At 45.9% G+C, this 16,227-nt stretch overlaps 1 protein-coding gene across 4 annotated transcripts in view; it reads right to left on the bottom strand.

Moving 5' to 3' along the window:
• The window catches only part of LOC137365475 (dynactin subunit 1-like), a 336,296-nt gene that overhangs the window by 141,469 nt on the left and 178,600 nt on the right, over positions 1-16,227 (bottom strand). The window lies entirely within an intron of this gene.

A 16,227-nucleotide genomic window follows, 5' to 3' on the forward strand; every position in this document is an offset into this window, starting at 1 on the left:
ATACTGTTGAGGGGGATGGCCTATCAGGGGAAAACAGCAGCAGCCAGAGCAGTGGCACCATGGCTGGCACAGTTGTTCAGCAGGGACAAAGCGCAGAAGAGCAATAGTTATAGGGGACTCTATAGTCAGGTGCACAGATAGGCACTTCTGTGGACAGATAGGCGCTTCTGTGGACGTGAAAGAGACTCCAGGAAGGTATGTTGCCTCCCTGGTGCCAAGGTCAAGGATGTCTCTGAACGGACAGAGGGCATTCTGAAGGGGGAGGGTGAACAGCCAGAGGTTGTGGTACACATCAGTACCAATGACATAGGCAGGAAGAGTGATGAGGTCCTGCAGGGGGAGTTTAGGGAGTTAGGTAGTAAGTTAAAAAACAGGACCTCTAGGGTTGTAATCTCTGGATTACTCCCTGTGCCACGTGCCAGTGGGGCTAGAAGTAGGAAGATAGTGCAGCTAAACAGGTGGCTGAGCAGCTGGTGTAGAAGGGAGGGTTTCAGATATCTGGACCATTGGGCTCTCTTCAGGGACAGATGGGACCTGTACAAGGAGGACGGGTTGCATCTAAACTGGAGGGGCACTAATATCCTGGCTGCAAGAACAAAGAACAAAGAACAGTACAGCACAGGAACAGGCCATTCGGCTCTCCAAGCCTGCACCGATCTTGATGCCTGCCGAAACTAACACCTTCTGCACTTCCGGGGCCCATATCCCTCTATTCCCTTCCTATTCATATATTTGTCAAGATGTCTCTTAAATGTCGCTATCATATCTGCTTCCATCACCTCCCCAGGCACTCACCACCCTCTGTGTAAAAAAACTTGCCTCGCACATCCCCTCTAAACTTTGCCCCTCGCACCTTAAACCTATGTCCCAAAGTAACTGACTCTTCCACCCTGGGAAAAAGCTTCTGACTATCCACTCTGTCCATGCCGCTCATAACTTTGTAAACCTCTATCATGTCGCCCCTCCACCTCTGTCGTTCCAGTGAAAACAATCCCAGTTTTTCCAACCTCTCCTCATAGCTAATGCCCTCCAGACCAGGCAACATCCTGGTAAACCTCCTCTGTACCCTCTTTGAGGAAGTGACGAAGATGATTGATGAAGGAAGGGCTGTGGATCTTGTCTATGTGGACTTTAGTAAAGCCTTTGACAAGGTCCCGCATGGCAGACTGGTGCAAAAGGTAAAGTCACACGGGATCAGAGGTGAGCTGGCAAGATGGATACAGAACTGGCTCAGTCATAGAAGACAGAGGGTAACAGTGGATGGGCGTTTTTCTGAATGGAGGGATGTGACTAGTGGTGTTCCGCAGGGATCAGTGCTGGGACCTTTGCTGTTTGTAGTATATATAAATGATTTGGAGGAAAATGTAGCTGGTCTGATTAGGAAGTTTGCGGACGACACAAAGGTTGGTGGAGTTGCGGATAATGATGAGGATTGTCAGAGGATACAGCAGGATATAGATCGGTTGGAGACTTGGGCAGAGAAATGGCAGATGGAGTTTAATCCGGACAAATGTGAGGTAATGCATTTTGGAAGGTCTAATGCAGGTGGGAGGTATACAGTAAATGGCAGAACCCTTAGGAGTATTGACAGGCAGAGAGATCTGGGCGTACAGGTCCACAGGTCACTGAAAGTGGCAACGCAGGTGGATAAGGTTGTAAAGAAGGCATACGGCATGCTTGCTTTCATATGTCGGGGCATACAGTATAAAAATTGGCAAGTCATGTTGCAGCTGTACAGAACCTCAGTTAGGCCACACTTAGAATATTGCATGCAATTCTGGTCGCCACACTACCAGAAGGACGTGGAGGTTTTGGAGAGGGTACAGAGGAGGTTTACCAGGATGTTGCCTGGTCTGGAGGGCATTAGCTATGAGGAGAGGTTGGAAAAACCCAGATTGTTTTCACTGGAACGACGGAGGTGGAGGGGCGACATGATAGAGGTTTACAAAGTTATGAGCGGCATGGACAGAGTGGATAGTCAGAAGCTTTTTCCCAGGGTGGAAGAGTCAGTTACTAGGGGACATAGGTTTAAGGTGCGAGGGGCAAAGTTTAGAGGGGATGTGCGAGGCAAGTTCTTTACACAGAGGGTGGTGAGTGCCTGGAACTCGCTACCAGGGGAGGTGGTGGAAGCAGATACGATAGCGACGTTTAAGAGACATCTTGACAAATATATAAATAGGATGGGAATAGAGGGATATGGGCCCCGGAAGTGCAGAAGGTGTTAGTTTCGGCAGGCATCAAGATCGGCGCAGGCTTGGAGGGCCGAATGGCCTGTTCCTGTGCTGTACTGTTCTTTGTTCTTTATATTCATGACCTGGACTGAGAAAATCAGAATGAAAATGGAAGGCAGAAAATTAATGGATGAGTCTGGAAGACAGAGGAAATAATGGATAGAAAATAAAAATAAAAAGTTTGGCAGTGCTCAAGGGTATCTATTTCAATGCAAGGAGTATAGCAAATAAAGCAGATGAGCTGAGGACACAGATAGACACGTGACGGTATGATATCATAGCTATTACAGAAACATGGCTTCAGGAGGGACACGATTGGCAGCTCAACGTTCCTGGTTACAGGGTTTTCAGCGCGATAGGGAGGGGAATAAGAAAGGATGGGGAGTGGCAATTCTGGTCAAGGAAACTATTACAGCTGTGAGGAGGGATGATATATTGGAAGGTTCATCAAATGAGGCCTTATGGATTGAGCTAAGGAACAAAAACAGGGCAATCACACTGCTGGGAGTTTACTATTGACCCCAAAACAGTCAGAGAGAGATAGAAGGGCAGATATGTAGGTAAATCTCTGAGAAGTGCAAGAACAATAGGGCAGTAATGGTAGGAGATTTTTATTACCCCAATATTAACTGGGATAGTTTTAGTGTGAAAGGAATTGAAGGAACAGAATTCTTGAGGTGTATTCAGGAGAACTTTTTTGCCCAGTATGTAGCAAGTTCAACAAGACAGGGCACAGAGTTAGACTTCGTTTTAGGAAATAAAGATGGGCAGGTGGAAGGAGTGGCAGTGGGAAAGCATTTTGGTGGTAGTGATCATAATTCAGTCAGTTTTAACATAATTATGGAAAAGGACAGAGATAGAACAGGAGTTAGAGTTCTCAACTGGGGCAAGGCCAATTTTACTAAACTGAGGAGTGATTTAGTGAAAGTGAACTGGAAACAGCTACTTGAAGGTAAATCAGTGTCAGTACAGTGGGAGGCATTCAAAGGGGAGATTCAAGGGATTCAGGGTAAACATGTTCCCACAAAGAAAAAGGGAGAGACGCCAAATCTCGAGCCCTATGGATGTCAAGGAGATTACAGGGTAAGATAAGGCAGAAAAGGAAAGCTTATGTTTGACACCGAGAACTCAATACTACAGAAAGCCAAGAGGAGTATAAAAAGTGGAGGGGTGAAATCAAAAAGGAAATTAAGAAAACAAAGAGAGGGCATGAAAGAATATTGGCAATCAAAATTAAGGTGAACCCAAAGATGTTTTATAAATACATTAAGAGTAAGAGGAGAACTAAGGAGACAGTAGGGCCCATAAATGACCAGAAAGGTATCCTATGTGTAGGGTCAGAAGATATTGCTATGGTTCTTAATGAATACTTTGCATCCGTCTTCACAAAAGAGGGGGACAATGCAGATATTGTAGTTAAGGAGGAAGAGTGTGATAAACATAGGAAGAGAGAAAGTATTAATGGGATTAGCATCCTTGAAAGTTGATAAATCACCAGGGCCGGATGAAATGTACCATCAGCTGTTAAAAGAAGCAAGAAAGCAAATAGCAGAAGGTCTGACCATCATTTTCCAGTCCTCACTGGATACAGGTGTGGTGCCGGAGGACTGGAGAACTACTAACTTTGCACATCTGTTTTAAAAGGGAGTGAGGGATAGACCGAATAATTACAGGCCAGTCAGTCTAACCTCAGTAGTGGGCAAATTATTGGAATCTATTCTGAGAGACAGGATAAACTGTCACTTATAAAGGCACAGGTTAATCAAGGACAGTCAGCATGGATTTGTTGAGGGAAGATCTTGTCTGACCAACTTCATCGAATTTTTTGAAGTGACAAGGAAGATAGATGAGGATAGTACAGTTGATGTGGTCTACGTGGATTTTAGCAAGGCTTCTGACAAGGTCCCACATGACAGACTGGTTAAAAAAAATAAAATCCCATGGGATCCAGGGAAATGCAGCAAGGTGGATACAAAATTGGCTCAGTGGCTGGAAACGAAGGGTAATTGTTGACGGGTGTTTTTGCGACTGGAGGGCTGTTTCCAGTGGTGTTCCGCAGGGCTCAGGACTGGGTTCCCTGCTTTTTGTGGTATATATTAACAATTTGGACATAAATGTAGGGGGAATGATCAAGAAGTTTGCAGACGGCACAAAGATTGGCCGTGTGGTAGATAGCAAGGAAGATAGCTACAGGCTGCAGGAAGATATTGATGGTCTGGTCAGATGGGCAGAAAAGTGGCAAATGGAATTCAACCCAGAGAAGTGCGAGGTGATGCATTTGGGGAGGTCAAACAAGGCAAAGGAATACACGATTAATGGGAAAATACTAAGAAGTGTAGAGGAAGTGAGGGACCTTGGAGTGAATGTCCACAGATCTCTGAAGGTAGGACAAGTCGATAAGGTGGTTAAGAAGGCATATGGAATCTTTTCCTTTATTAGCCGAGGTATAGAATATAAGAGCAGGGAGGTTATGCTGGAACTGTATAACTCATTGGTTAGGCCACAACTTGAGTACTGTGTGCAGTTCTGGTCACCTCATTACAGAAAGGATGTAACTGCACTAGACAGGGTACAGAGGAGATTTACGAGGATGTTGCCAGGACTGGAAAAATGCAGCTATGAGGAAAGATTGGATAGGCTGGGGTTGTTCTCCTTGGAACAGAGAAGGCTTAGGGGAGATCTGATTGAAATGTACAAAAATTGAGGGGCCTGGATAGAGTGGAGGTGAAGGGTCTATTCACCTTAGCAGAGAGGTCAGTGACGAGGGGGCATAGATTTAAAGTGATTGGTAGAAAGATTAGAGGGGAGATGAGGATAAACTTTTTCACCCAGAGGGTGATGGTCTGGAACTCACTGCCTGTTGAGGCAGAGACCCACAACTCATTCAAAAGGAGTCTGGATATGCACCTCAAGTGCCGTAAACTGCAGGACTATGGACCAAATGCTGGAAGATGGGATTAGAATAGGTGGATCGTTTTTCAGCCAGCACAGATACGATGGGCCAAGTGGCCTCTTTCTATGCCTTAAACTTTCTGTGATTCTAGACTTGGGTGTACAGTGGAATATTTCAAAATTTGTGAATGACTCAAAACTTGAAGGTATTTTGAACTATGAGGAAAATGGTGCAGAACTTCAAGAGGACATAGATATGTTGGTGGAATGGGTGATATATTTTGGTCGGAAGAACAAGGAGAGGCCGTATAAATTAAAGGGTACAATTCTAAAAGGGATGCAGGAACAGAGGAACCTGGGGATTATGTGCACAAATCACTGAAGGTGGCAGCACAGGTTGAGAAAGTGGTTATAAGAGCATATGCGATCCTGCCTTTCTAAATAGAGGAATACAAAAGCAAGGAAGTTATGGTGAACCATTATAATACACTGTTTTGGCTGCAACTGGAGTATCGTGTCCAATTCTGGGCACCACACTTTCGGAAGGATGTGAAGGCATTGGAGAGGATGCAGAAAAGATTTACAACATAGACAGGCTAGCAGAATGGGCAAACAAGTAGCAGATGGAATTTCATACACAGAAGTGTGAGGTGATGCATTTAGGCAGAAAGGATAGAGAGGCGCAATATGGACTAAATGGCCCAGTTTGAAAGAGTGTGTAAGGATAGAGGGAACCAGGGATTCAAATGCATAGATCCTTGAAGGTAGCAGGACATATTGAGAGAGTAATTAGCAAAGCATATGGGATCCTGGGTTTCATAAATAGAGGCATTGAGTACAAAATCAGGGAAGTTCTGCTGAACCTTTATAAAGCTCTGGTTAGGCCCCAGCTCGAGTATTGCATCTAGTTCTGGTCACCACACTTCAGGAAGGATGTGAGGGTCCTTGAGAGGGAGCAGAGGAGATTTACCAGAATGGTTTGGAGGGTTTTAGTTACAAGGTTAGGCTGGAGAAGTAAAGGAGATTGAGGGGAGATTTAATAGAAGTGTACAAGATTCTGGCATGTTTAAATAAGTTAGACAAGGAAAAACTGTTCCCACTAACTGATGGTACAAGGACTAGGGGACACAGATTGCAAGTTTTGGGCAAGAGATGCAAGGGGAATATGAGGAACTTTTTTTTTTACACAGCGGGTGGTAATGACCTGGAACTCGCTGCCCACAAGGGTTGTGGAAGTGGAGACAATGAATGATTTCAAAAGGAAACTGCATGGGCACTTGAGGAAAATAAACATGCAGGATTACGGGGATAAAGCTGAGGAGTGGGACTGATACAATTGCTCTGCAGAGAGCCAGCATGGACCCGATGGGTTGAATGGCCTCCTTCTGTGCTGTAATGACTGGCATTTTTTTTTAAACAGCCTTCTCAACTTGTTTTGAAACCTACATACACGTCCAGGTCTCCCCTTTTCTGCACCCCTTTCAAATGGTACCATTTAGATTGTATTAACTTTCCTCATTCTTAATACCAAAACATCACCTACACTTCTCTGCATACAAGAACACAAGAAATAGAAGCCACAGTAGACCATATGGCCTATCGAGCCTGCTCCACCATTCAATATGATCATGGCTGATCTTGGACTTCAATTCCACTTTCCTGCCTGCTCCCCATATCCCCTGATTCCCTGAGACACCAAAAATCTATCTATCCCAGCCTTAAATGTATTCAATGATGGAGCATCCACAACCCTCTGGGGTAGAGAATTCCAACGATCCACAACCCCTTGAGTGAAGTAATTTCTCCTCATCTCAGTCCTGAATGATCAGCCCCTTATACTGAAACTGTGTCCCCGTGTTTTAGATTCCCCGAGCAGCGGCAATAATCTCTCAGCTTCTACCCTATTCAGCCCCTTCAGAATCTTAAGTGTTTCAACGAGATCACCACTCATTCAAAGAACAAAGAAAATTACAGCACAGGAACAGGCCCTTCGGCCCTCCAAGCCTGCGCCGATCCAGATCCTCTATCTAAACCTGTCGCCTATTTTCCAAGGGTCTGTATCTCTTTACTTCCTGCCCATTCATGTATCTGTCTAGATACATCTTAAAAGACGCTATCGTGCCCGCGTCTACCACCTCCGCTGGCAACGCTTTCCATGCACCCACCACCCTCTGCGTAAAGAACTTTCCACGCATATCCCCCCCTAAACTTTTCCCCTTTCACTTTGAACTCGTGCCCCCTTGTAATTGAATCCCCCACTCCGGGAAAAAGCTTCTTGCTATCCACCCTGTCTATACCTCTCATGATTTTGTACACCTCAATCAGGTCCCCCCTCAACCTCCGTCTTTCTAATGAAAATAATCCTAATCTACTCAACCTCTCTTCATAGCTAGCGCCCTCCATACCAGGCAACATCCTGGTGAACCTCCTCTGCACCCTCTCCAAAGCATCTACATCCTTTTGATAATGTGGCGACCAGAACTGCACGCAGTATTCCAAATGTGGCCGAACCAAAGTCCTATACAACTGTAACATGACCTGCCAACCCTTGTACTCAATACCCCGTCCGATGAAGGAAAGCATGCCGTATGCCTTCTTGACCACTCTATTTACCTGCGTTGCCACCTTCAGGGAACAATGGACCTGAACACCCAAATCTCTCTGTACATCAATTTTCCCCAGGACTTTTCCATTTACTGTATAGTTCACTCCTGAATTGGATCTTCCAAAATGCATCACCTCGCATTTGCCCTGATTGAACTCCATCTGCCATTTCTCTGCCCAACTCTCCAGTCTATCTATATTCTGCTGTATTCTCCGACAGTCCCCTTCACTATCTGCTACTCCACCAATCATAGTGTCGTCTGCAAACTTGCTAATCAGACTTTCCTCCAAATCATTTATGTACATCACAAACAACAGTGGTCACAGCACGGATCCCTGTGGAACACCACTGGTCACACGTCTCCATTTTGAGAAACTCCCTTCCACTGCTACTCTCTGTCTCCTGTTGCCCAGCCAGTTCTTTATCCATCTAGCTAGTACACCTTGGACCCCATGCGCCTTCACTTTCTCCATCAGCCTACCATGGGGAACCTTATCAAACGCCATACTGAAGTCCATGTCTACGACTTCTACAGCCCTTCCCTCATCAAACAACTTTGTCACTTCCTCAAAGAATTCTATTAAGTTGGTAAGACATGACCTTCCCTGCACAAAACCATGTTGCCTATCACTGATAAGCTCATTTTCTTCCAAATGGGAATAGATCCTATCCCTCAGTATCTTCTCCAGCAGCTTCCCTACCACTGACGTCAGGCTCACCGGTCTATAATTACCTGGATTATCCCTGCTACCCTTCTTAAACAAGGGGACAACATTAGCAATTCTCCAGTCCTCCGGGACCACACACGTGTTTAAGGATGTTGCAAAGATATCTGTTAAGGCCCCAACTATTTCCTCTCTTGCTTCCCACAGTAACCTGGGATAGATCCCATCCAGATCTGGGGACTTGTCCACCATAATGCCTTTTAGAATACCCAACACTTCCTCCCTCCTTATGCTGACTCGACCTAGAGTAATCAAACATCCGTCATGTCCCTCTCCTCGGTGAATACCGATGCAAAGTACTCATTTAGAATCTCACCCATTTTCTCTGACTCCACGCATAACTTTCCTCCTTTGTCCTTGAGTGGGCCAATCCTTTCTCTAGTTACCCTCTTTCTCCTTATATATGAATAAAAGGCTTTGGGATTTTCCTTAACCCTGTTTGCTAAAGATATTTCATGACCCCTTTTAGCCCTCTTAATTCCTCGTTTCAGATTGCGCCTACAATCCCGATATTCTTTCAAAGCTTCGTCTTTCTTCAGCCGCCTAGACCTTATGTATGCTTCCTTTTTCCTCTTAGCTAGTCTCACAATTTCACCTGTCATCCATGGTTCCCTAATCTTGCCATTTCTATCCCTCATTTTCACAGGAACATGTCTCTCCTGCACGCTAATCAACCTCTCTTTAAAAGCCTCCCACATATCAAATGTGGATTTACCTTCAAACAGCTGCTCCCAATCTACATTCCCCAGCTCCTGCCGAATTTTGGTATAGTTGGCCTTCCCCCAATTTAGCACTCTTCCTTTAGGACCACTCTCGTCTTTGTCCATTCTTCTGAACTCCAGATAACAGGCCCAATTTACTTTGCTGCACTGCCTCAAATACAAGTATATCCTTTCTTAACTGTGGAGACCAAAACTGCACACAGTATTCCAGGTGTGGTCTCACCAAAGCCCTGTACAATTTTAGCAATACTTCTTTATTCCTGCACTCCAATCCCTTTGCAATAAAGGCCAATATGCCATTAGCCTTCCTAATTGTTTGCTGTACCTGCATGCTAACTTTGTATTCCTTATACAAGTGTACCCAAGTCTCTTTGAACATCAATAGTTTCACACCTTTTAAAACATTTTCTGCTTTTCTATGCTTACGACCAAAGTGAACTTCACACTTCCCGACATTATACTCCATCTGCCATCTTGTACCCACTCACTTAATCTGTCTATATCTCTTTGCAGCCTCTCTACATCCTCCCCGCAGCTTACCTTTCCACTGAGCTTTGTATCATCAGTAAACTTAGATACATTACTCTTTGTCTCTTCATCTATGTCATTGATATAGAGTGTAAATAGCTGAGGCCGCAGCACTGATCCTTGTGGCACTCCATGTACAGCCTGCCAACTTGAAAATGCCCAGTTTATTCCCACTCATTGCTTCCTATCCCTCCGTGGCTTGTGCGCTCCAATGATCCCTTGAGCAATGCTGTCGGGAGCTCCTTGCTTCTGGTGGGGCCACCCATGGCAGCAAAGACAGAGGGAGATGCCAGACAAAGTGCAGTCCAAAAAGTTCTCAACTGCAGAACAGGCGAAGGAAGACTGTGCGTCTGACCGGCTCTGAAGGAGGAAGAAGGCTGCAGCGGCAAGGTAGTCCCAGTTATCGTGGTCCGACACGTCACCAAAATCTGACCATCAATCTGTCAAGATCGCGTGGACAATGACGCCGCCCCAAGGTCCCCACATTAAATAAAGTCACGCACAGGCTTCTACCAGGGTCCATTTACCAAGTCCTGCGACGATGGAGAACTGGCGACGGGGACAGGGCTGTGAACCTGGGAGTCCCGAGTCAAGAATCTGCACACAGGCGACAGATGCATGAAGATTGTTGGACACCTGTGTTGTGACAGAGGTGTCTTTGGACAGCAGCATCTGTGACTGAGCAGTCCTCTTCAGGATACCCTCTGCTCACCCCAAATGGGGAGAGGGCTAGAAAAGTGCCCTAAAAATCGGCTGTCCCACTTTCCCCTGGCTGGGGAACGACACCCTGTGGAATCACCATCTTTGTGGTCAAAGAAAGAAAACGTTAAATTTTGCAACTTGGAATGTCAGAATACTCATGGATAATCTCAAGTGTAACCGTCTGGAAAGAGGAACTGCAATCGTATCACGTCAGCTATCAAAACTCCAAATTGAAATCGCTGCCCTCAGTGAGACCCGCCTTCCTGGGGAGAGGCTGAAGGAACAAGCAGAGGGATATACCTGCTACGAAAAGGAAAGGCTGACAGCGACCCTCGTGTTCACAGAGTTGGTTTTACCATCCGGAATAGGATCTTGGATGCACTGCCAGAACTCCACAACTGCATAAATGAAAAACTCAGCACACTTCACCTACAGCTCAGCTGTATAATCAGTATGCCATAGTCATCGGCGTTTATGCACTGACCCGTGACTCGATGAAGATGTTAAAAGAAAAGTTCTATTCCGACCTTGATATAAAGTTCTATTCTAACCTTGATAAAGTCCTCCCTGCCATCCCAAAAGGAGAGATCATCCTTCTGGGGGACTTTAATACACAAGAAATAGGAAAAGTAGACCATATGGCCCATCTGCCATTCAATACGATCATGGCTGATCTTGGGCTTCAATTCCACTTTCCTGCCCACTCCCTATATCCCTCGAGTCCCTGTGAGACCAAAAATCTAGCTACAAGAACACAATAAGTAGGATGCCTGTGTGGGCTATGACTCCGAAGACTGGAGAGGAAACATTGGGAAAAACGGAATGGGAAAAGCCAATGCAAAGGATGTCCTCCTGCTGACAAAGTGTGCTCAGCATGGCCTCATTATAACAAACATCCTCTTCTGCCAGAAGGACAAATACAAAACCACATGGAGGCATCCGAGATCAAAGCACTGGCACCTCCTGGATTATGTCATTGTTCGAGTCAAAGATCTAATTGATGTCTGTATCACTCGATCCATGCAGAGAACTGATGCCTGCTGGACAGAACAGTGGGAGCAAATAAATTCAGCTGTACTAGACTCCTGTGTCCAGACCGCTGGGTTTGAGCATCGTCATCACCAGGACTGGTTCGACGAAAACGATGCTGAAATATGTGACCTCCTGGAACAAAAACGAGCAGCCTTCATGGCCTGGCGGAATAACCCAAGGTCGCATTCTAACAGCTCAAGATGGACACCAAAAGTCAAATCCGTAAGATAAAGGAGAAGTGGCGGGAAGAGAAAGTCCGAGAGATCCTACAATATGCAGACCATCATGACATGTGAAGCCTTTTTGAAGCCACCAGGACCATCTATAGACCAAGGTCAAATGGACAAAATCCCCTTCGCTCACAGGATGGTCTCTCTCTTCTTACGGATGACAATGCCATCAGTCATCACTGGAAAGAACATTTTCAACAACTCCTCAACCGTGAATCCACAGTGGCAGCTGATACTCTCCAGGATACCCCCAGTATCCTGTGGTAGAATCCATGAATTAATCACCATCAATTGGAGAGCTTCAAATGGATGAGAAACAACAAAGCCTGCGGCACTGATGGTATTCCAGCTGAGGTCTTCAAAGCTCACTTCAAGATTCCCTGCACTCATCCTATGGATTTGGGGGGGGGGGGGGGGGGGGGGGGCGGTGGGGGGAATAATTCCCCCCCAACTTCAGGAATGCGACAATTGTAACTATCTTCAAGAAGGGAGATAAATCATACTGTGGGAACTATCGAGGTATTTCCTTCTTGTCCATAACAGGGAAAATCCTGACCTGCATTCTCCTGTATCACCTACTTCCTGTGGCTGAGGAAATCTTCCCAGACACACAATGTGGCTTCAGACGTTCCAGAGAAACCTCCAACATGGTCTTTGTTGTCCGACAAATCCAGGAAAAATCTCGAGAACACCAGGAACTCTTCATTACATTCATCGAAATGACCAAAGCATTTGACTCAGTAAATCGCAAGGCTTTGTGGATTGTGCTCCAAAGATTTGGATATCCAAGAAACTTCATCATAATCCTGCAATTGCTCCACGACGATATGACTGCAGCTGTCTTGAGTGGGAGATCTGAAACAGACAGCTTCAAAATCCGGACCAGGGTCAAGTAAGGCTGTGTGACAGTCCCCATGCTATTTACAATCTACCTGACAGTAGCTATTCACCTCAAAGATCAGCTGCCCTCTGGTCTGAGTATTAAATAGATGGAAAACTCTTTAACCTCAGTCACCTCCGTGCCAAAACTAAACTGACCATCATAGACATACATGATCTACAGTTTGCGGATGACTGCAGTGTTGTTACCCAACTGCATCAGATTTGCAAGCTATTCTCGATCTCTTCAATTCTGCCATCAAGAGACTTGGCCTGTCCTTGAATGTTGCCAAAACAAAACTCATATCAACCCTCACCTGGTTAATGAAATATTCCACCTCCCATATGTGTTGAAGGAGAGACTTTGGAATATGTTGAGCGATTCCCATACGTTGGCAGCCACCTCTCTCAGAAGGGCACCATTGACGAGGAGATCCAACACCGGATCAGCTACCCCAGCTCAGCCTTCTACAAATTACAGCAGCGAGTGTTTGACAACAAAGACCTCCGCAAGTCAACAAAAGTCCGCGTGTACAGAGCAGTTGTTGTCACCACACTCCTGTCCTGCAGTGAGATCTGGACTGTGTATCAGCGACACAAGTGCGCTAGAGAAATACCATCAGCAATGCCTCCGCTGCACCCGCCGCATTCAGTGGGAGGACCGTCGAACAAACACTAGCATGCTTCTTGAAACCTGCTCCACAAGCATTCAGGAAAATGGGAAGCGGTGGTGTAGTGATATCACTGGACTAGTAACCAGATGTGTAGGCTAATGCTCTGGAGGATATGAATTCGAATCCCACCATGGCAGATGTGAAATTTGCTTTCAATTCATAAATCTGGAATTAAAAGCTAATCCGATGGTAGCCATGAAACCGTTGTCAATTGTTGTAAAAACCCATCTGGTTCACTAATATCCTGAAGGGAAGGAAACCTGCTGTCCTTGCGTGGTCTGGCCCACATGTGACTCCAGGCCACACAGCAATGTGGTTGACTCTGAAATGCTTTCAGTGGTCAATAATTAGCCAGCAATGCCCACATCCCATGAACGAATTAAAAAAAAACTCCTGCAAAACTAACATCCAGAAACTGAACTGGAGTAGCCATATAAATACCGTGGCTACAAGAGCAGGTCAGAGGCTTGGAATCCTGTGGCGAGTAACTCACCTCCTGACTCCCCAAAGCCTGTCCACCATCTACAAGGCACAAGTCAGGAGTGTGATGGAATACTCTCCACTTGCCTGGATGGGTGCAGCTCCAACAACACTCAAGAAGCTCGACACCATCCAGGACAAAGCAGCCCGCTTGATTGGCACCCCATCCACAAATATTCACTCCCTCCACCACTGACATACAGTGGCAGCAGTGTGTACCATCTAGAAGATGCACTGCAACAACGCACCAAGGCTCCTTAGACAGCACCTTCCAATCTGAGACCTCTACCACCGAGAATGACAAGTGCAGCAATGCATGCTAACACTACCACCTGCAAGTTCCCATCCAAGTCACACACCATCCTGACTTGGAACTATATGGCCGTTCCTTCACTGTCACTGGGTCAAAATCCTGGAACTCCCTTCCTAACAGCACTGTGGGTGTACCTACCCCACATGGACTGCAGTGGTTCAAGAAGGCAGCTCACCACCACCTTCTCAAGGGCAACCAGGGATGGGCAATAAATGCTGGCCTGCCCAGTGACGCCCACATCTCATGAACAAAAAAGAACTTCGGTGGACTGGACACTGTGTCTGGATGATCCAAAACTGTCTCCCCCGCCAGGTCCTGTTTTCTCAAACAAATGGCCAGTATTCCGAGAAGGACAAAGAAAACGCTGAAGACACTCTGAAGCTCTCTTTGAAGTGCGGCAGCATTGACATTGATGACTGGGAGGAGCTTGCTACCAATCGTTCAAAATGGCGACAAATTGTCCATCAAACTGCTTTGAGTCCAAATGCTTCAATGATGAGGCAGAGAAGGAAAGAGAAGGCAGCAAATCCTGCACTCCGTACCCCACTACCTCGCGGGACGACCTGCCCCATGTGCTCAAAGATCTGCGAATCGAGAAAAGGCCTGTTCAGTCACCTGAAGACACAATGCAGAAACGAGTGACCTTGAGCAGACGTCATCCTGGAATCGAGGGACAGCCAACAAAGCTTTCTGTCTGTGCACCAATCCTCTATCCACGCTAATTACCCCCAACTCCATGAACCCTCATCTTGCCTACTAACCTTCTGTGTGGCATCTTATCGAATGCCTTTTGAAAATCTAGGTATAGTACATCCACTAGTTCCCCATTATCTATCCTACTAGTTACATTTGCAAAAACCACCAATAAATTTGTCAAACAGGATTTCAATTCAGTAAAACCATGTTGTCTTGTTCTAATCATACTGTGCTTTTCTAAACGCATTGCTAAGATGTCCTTAATAATAGCATCCAGCATTTTTGCAATGACTGATGTTAGGCTAATTGACCTTTAGATCCCAGTTTTCTCTCTCCCTCCTTTCCTGTAACATTTGCCAACTTCTAATCGGATGGAACTGTTCCAAAATCCAAGGAATTTTGCAGAATTCCAGCGATTGTATCCACGATGACTGCAGCGATCTCTGAGAACCCAAGGGTGTAGGCCGTCAGGTCCTGGAGATTTGCTGGCTTGTCGTCACCTAAGTTTCTCCAATACTTTGTTCCTGCTGATATCAATTTCCTCATTCTTTTTAGTCCTTAGGTTACCGACTATTTCTCGTATGAAACTCGTGTCTTCCACTGGGAAGACAGACACAAAATATTTGTTCAATGCATTAAACTCCATCAGCCATGTACCTGCCCATTTCACAAGACTGTTACTACACCCGTTAAATGTTTAGAACATATAAGTTTTGTATCACCCGTAACTTTTGAAATTATAACCTGTTGACCCAACATGATAATATCTTTCAAAAAAAGCAAGGGTCCTAAATTAGACATTTGTCAAACATCACTGTATATTTCCCTCAAGCCTGAAAAAGCAACCATTCACTACCACCTCACAGTCTAAACCATCACTCCCAATCCCCACCTCACAGTCTAAACCATCACTCCCAATCCCCACCTCACAGTCCAAACCATCACTCCCAATCCCCACCTCACAGTCTAAACCATCACTCCCAATCCCCACCTCACAGTCTAAACCATCACTCCCAATCCCCACATCACAGTCTAAACCATCACTCCCAATCCCCACCTCACAGTCTAAACCATCACTCCCAATCCCATCACAGTCCAAACCATCACTCCCAATCCCCACCTCAGTCTAAACCATCACTCCCAATCCCCACCTCACAGTCTAAACCATCACTCCCAATCCCCACCTCACAGTCTAAACCATCACTCCCAATCCCCACCTCACAGTCTAAACCATCACTCCCAATCCCCACCTCACAGTCGAAACCATCACTCCCAATCCCCACCTCACAGTCTAAACCATCACTCCCAATCCCCACCTCACAGTCTAAACCATCACTCCCAATCTCCACCGCACAGTCTAAACCAACACTCCCAATCCCCACATCACAGTCTAAACCATCACTCCCAATCCCCACATCACAGTCTAAACCATCACTCCCAATCCCCACCTCACAGTCTAAACCATCACTCCCAATCCCCACCTCACAGTCTAAACCATCACTCCCAATCTCCACCGCA

The sequence above is a fragment of the Heterodontus francisci genome, chromosome 1, assembly GCF_036365525.1.
Source record: "Heterodontus francisci isolate sHetFra1 chromosome 1, sHetFra1.hap1, whole genome shotgun sequence".
Lineage (NCBI taxonomy): Eukaryota > Metazoa > Chordata > Chondrichthyes > Heterodontiformes > Heterodontidae > Heterodontus > Heterodontus francisci.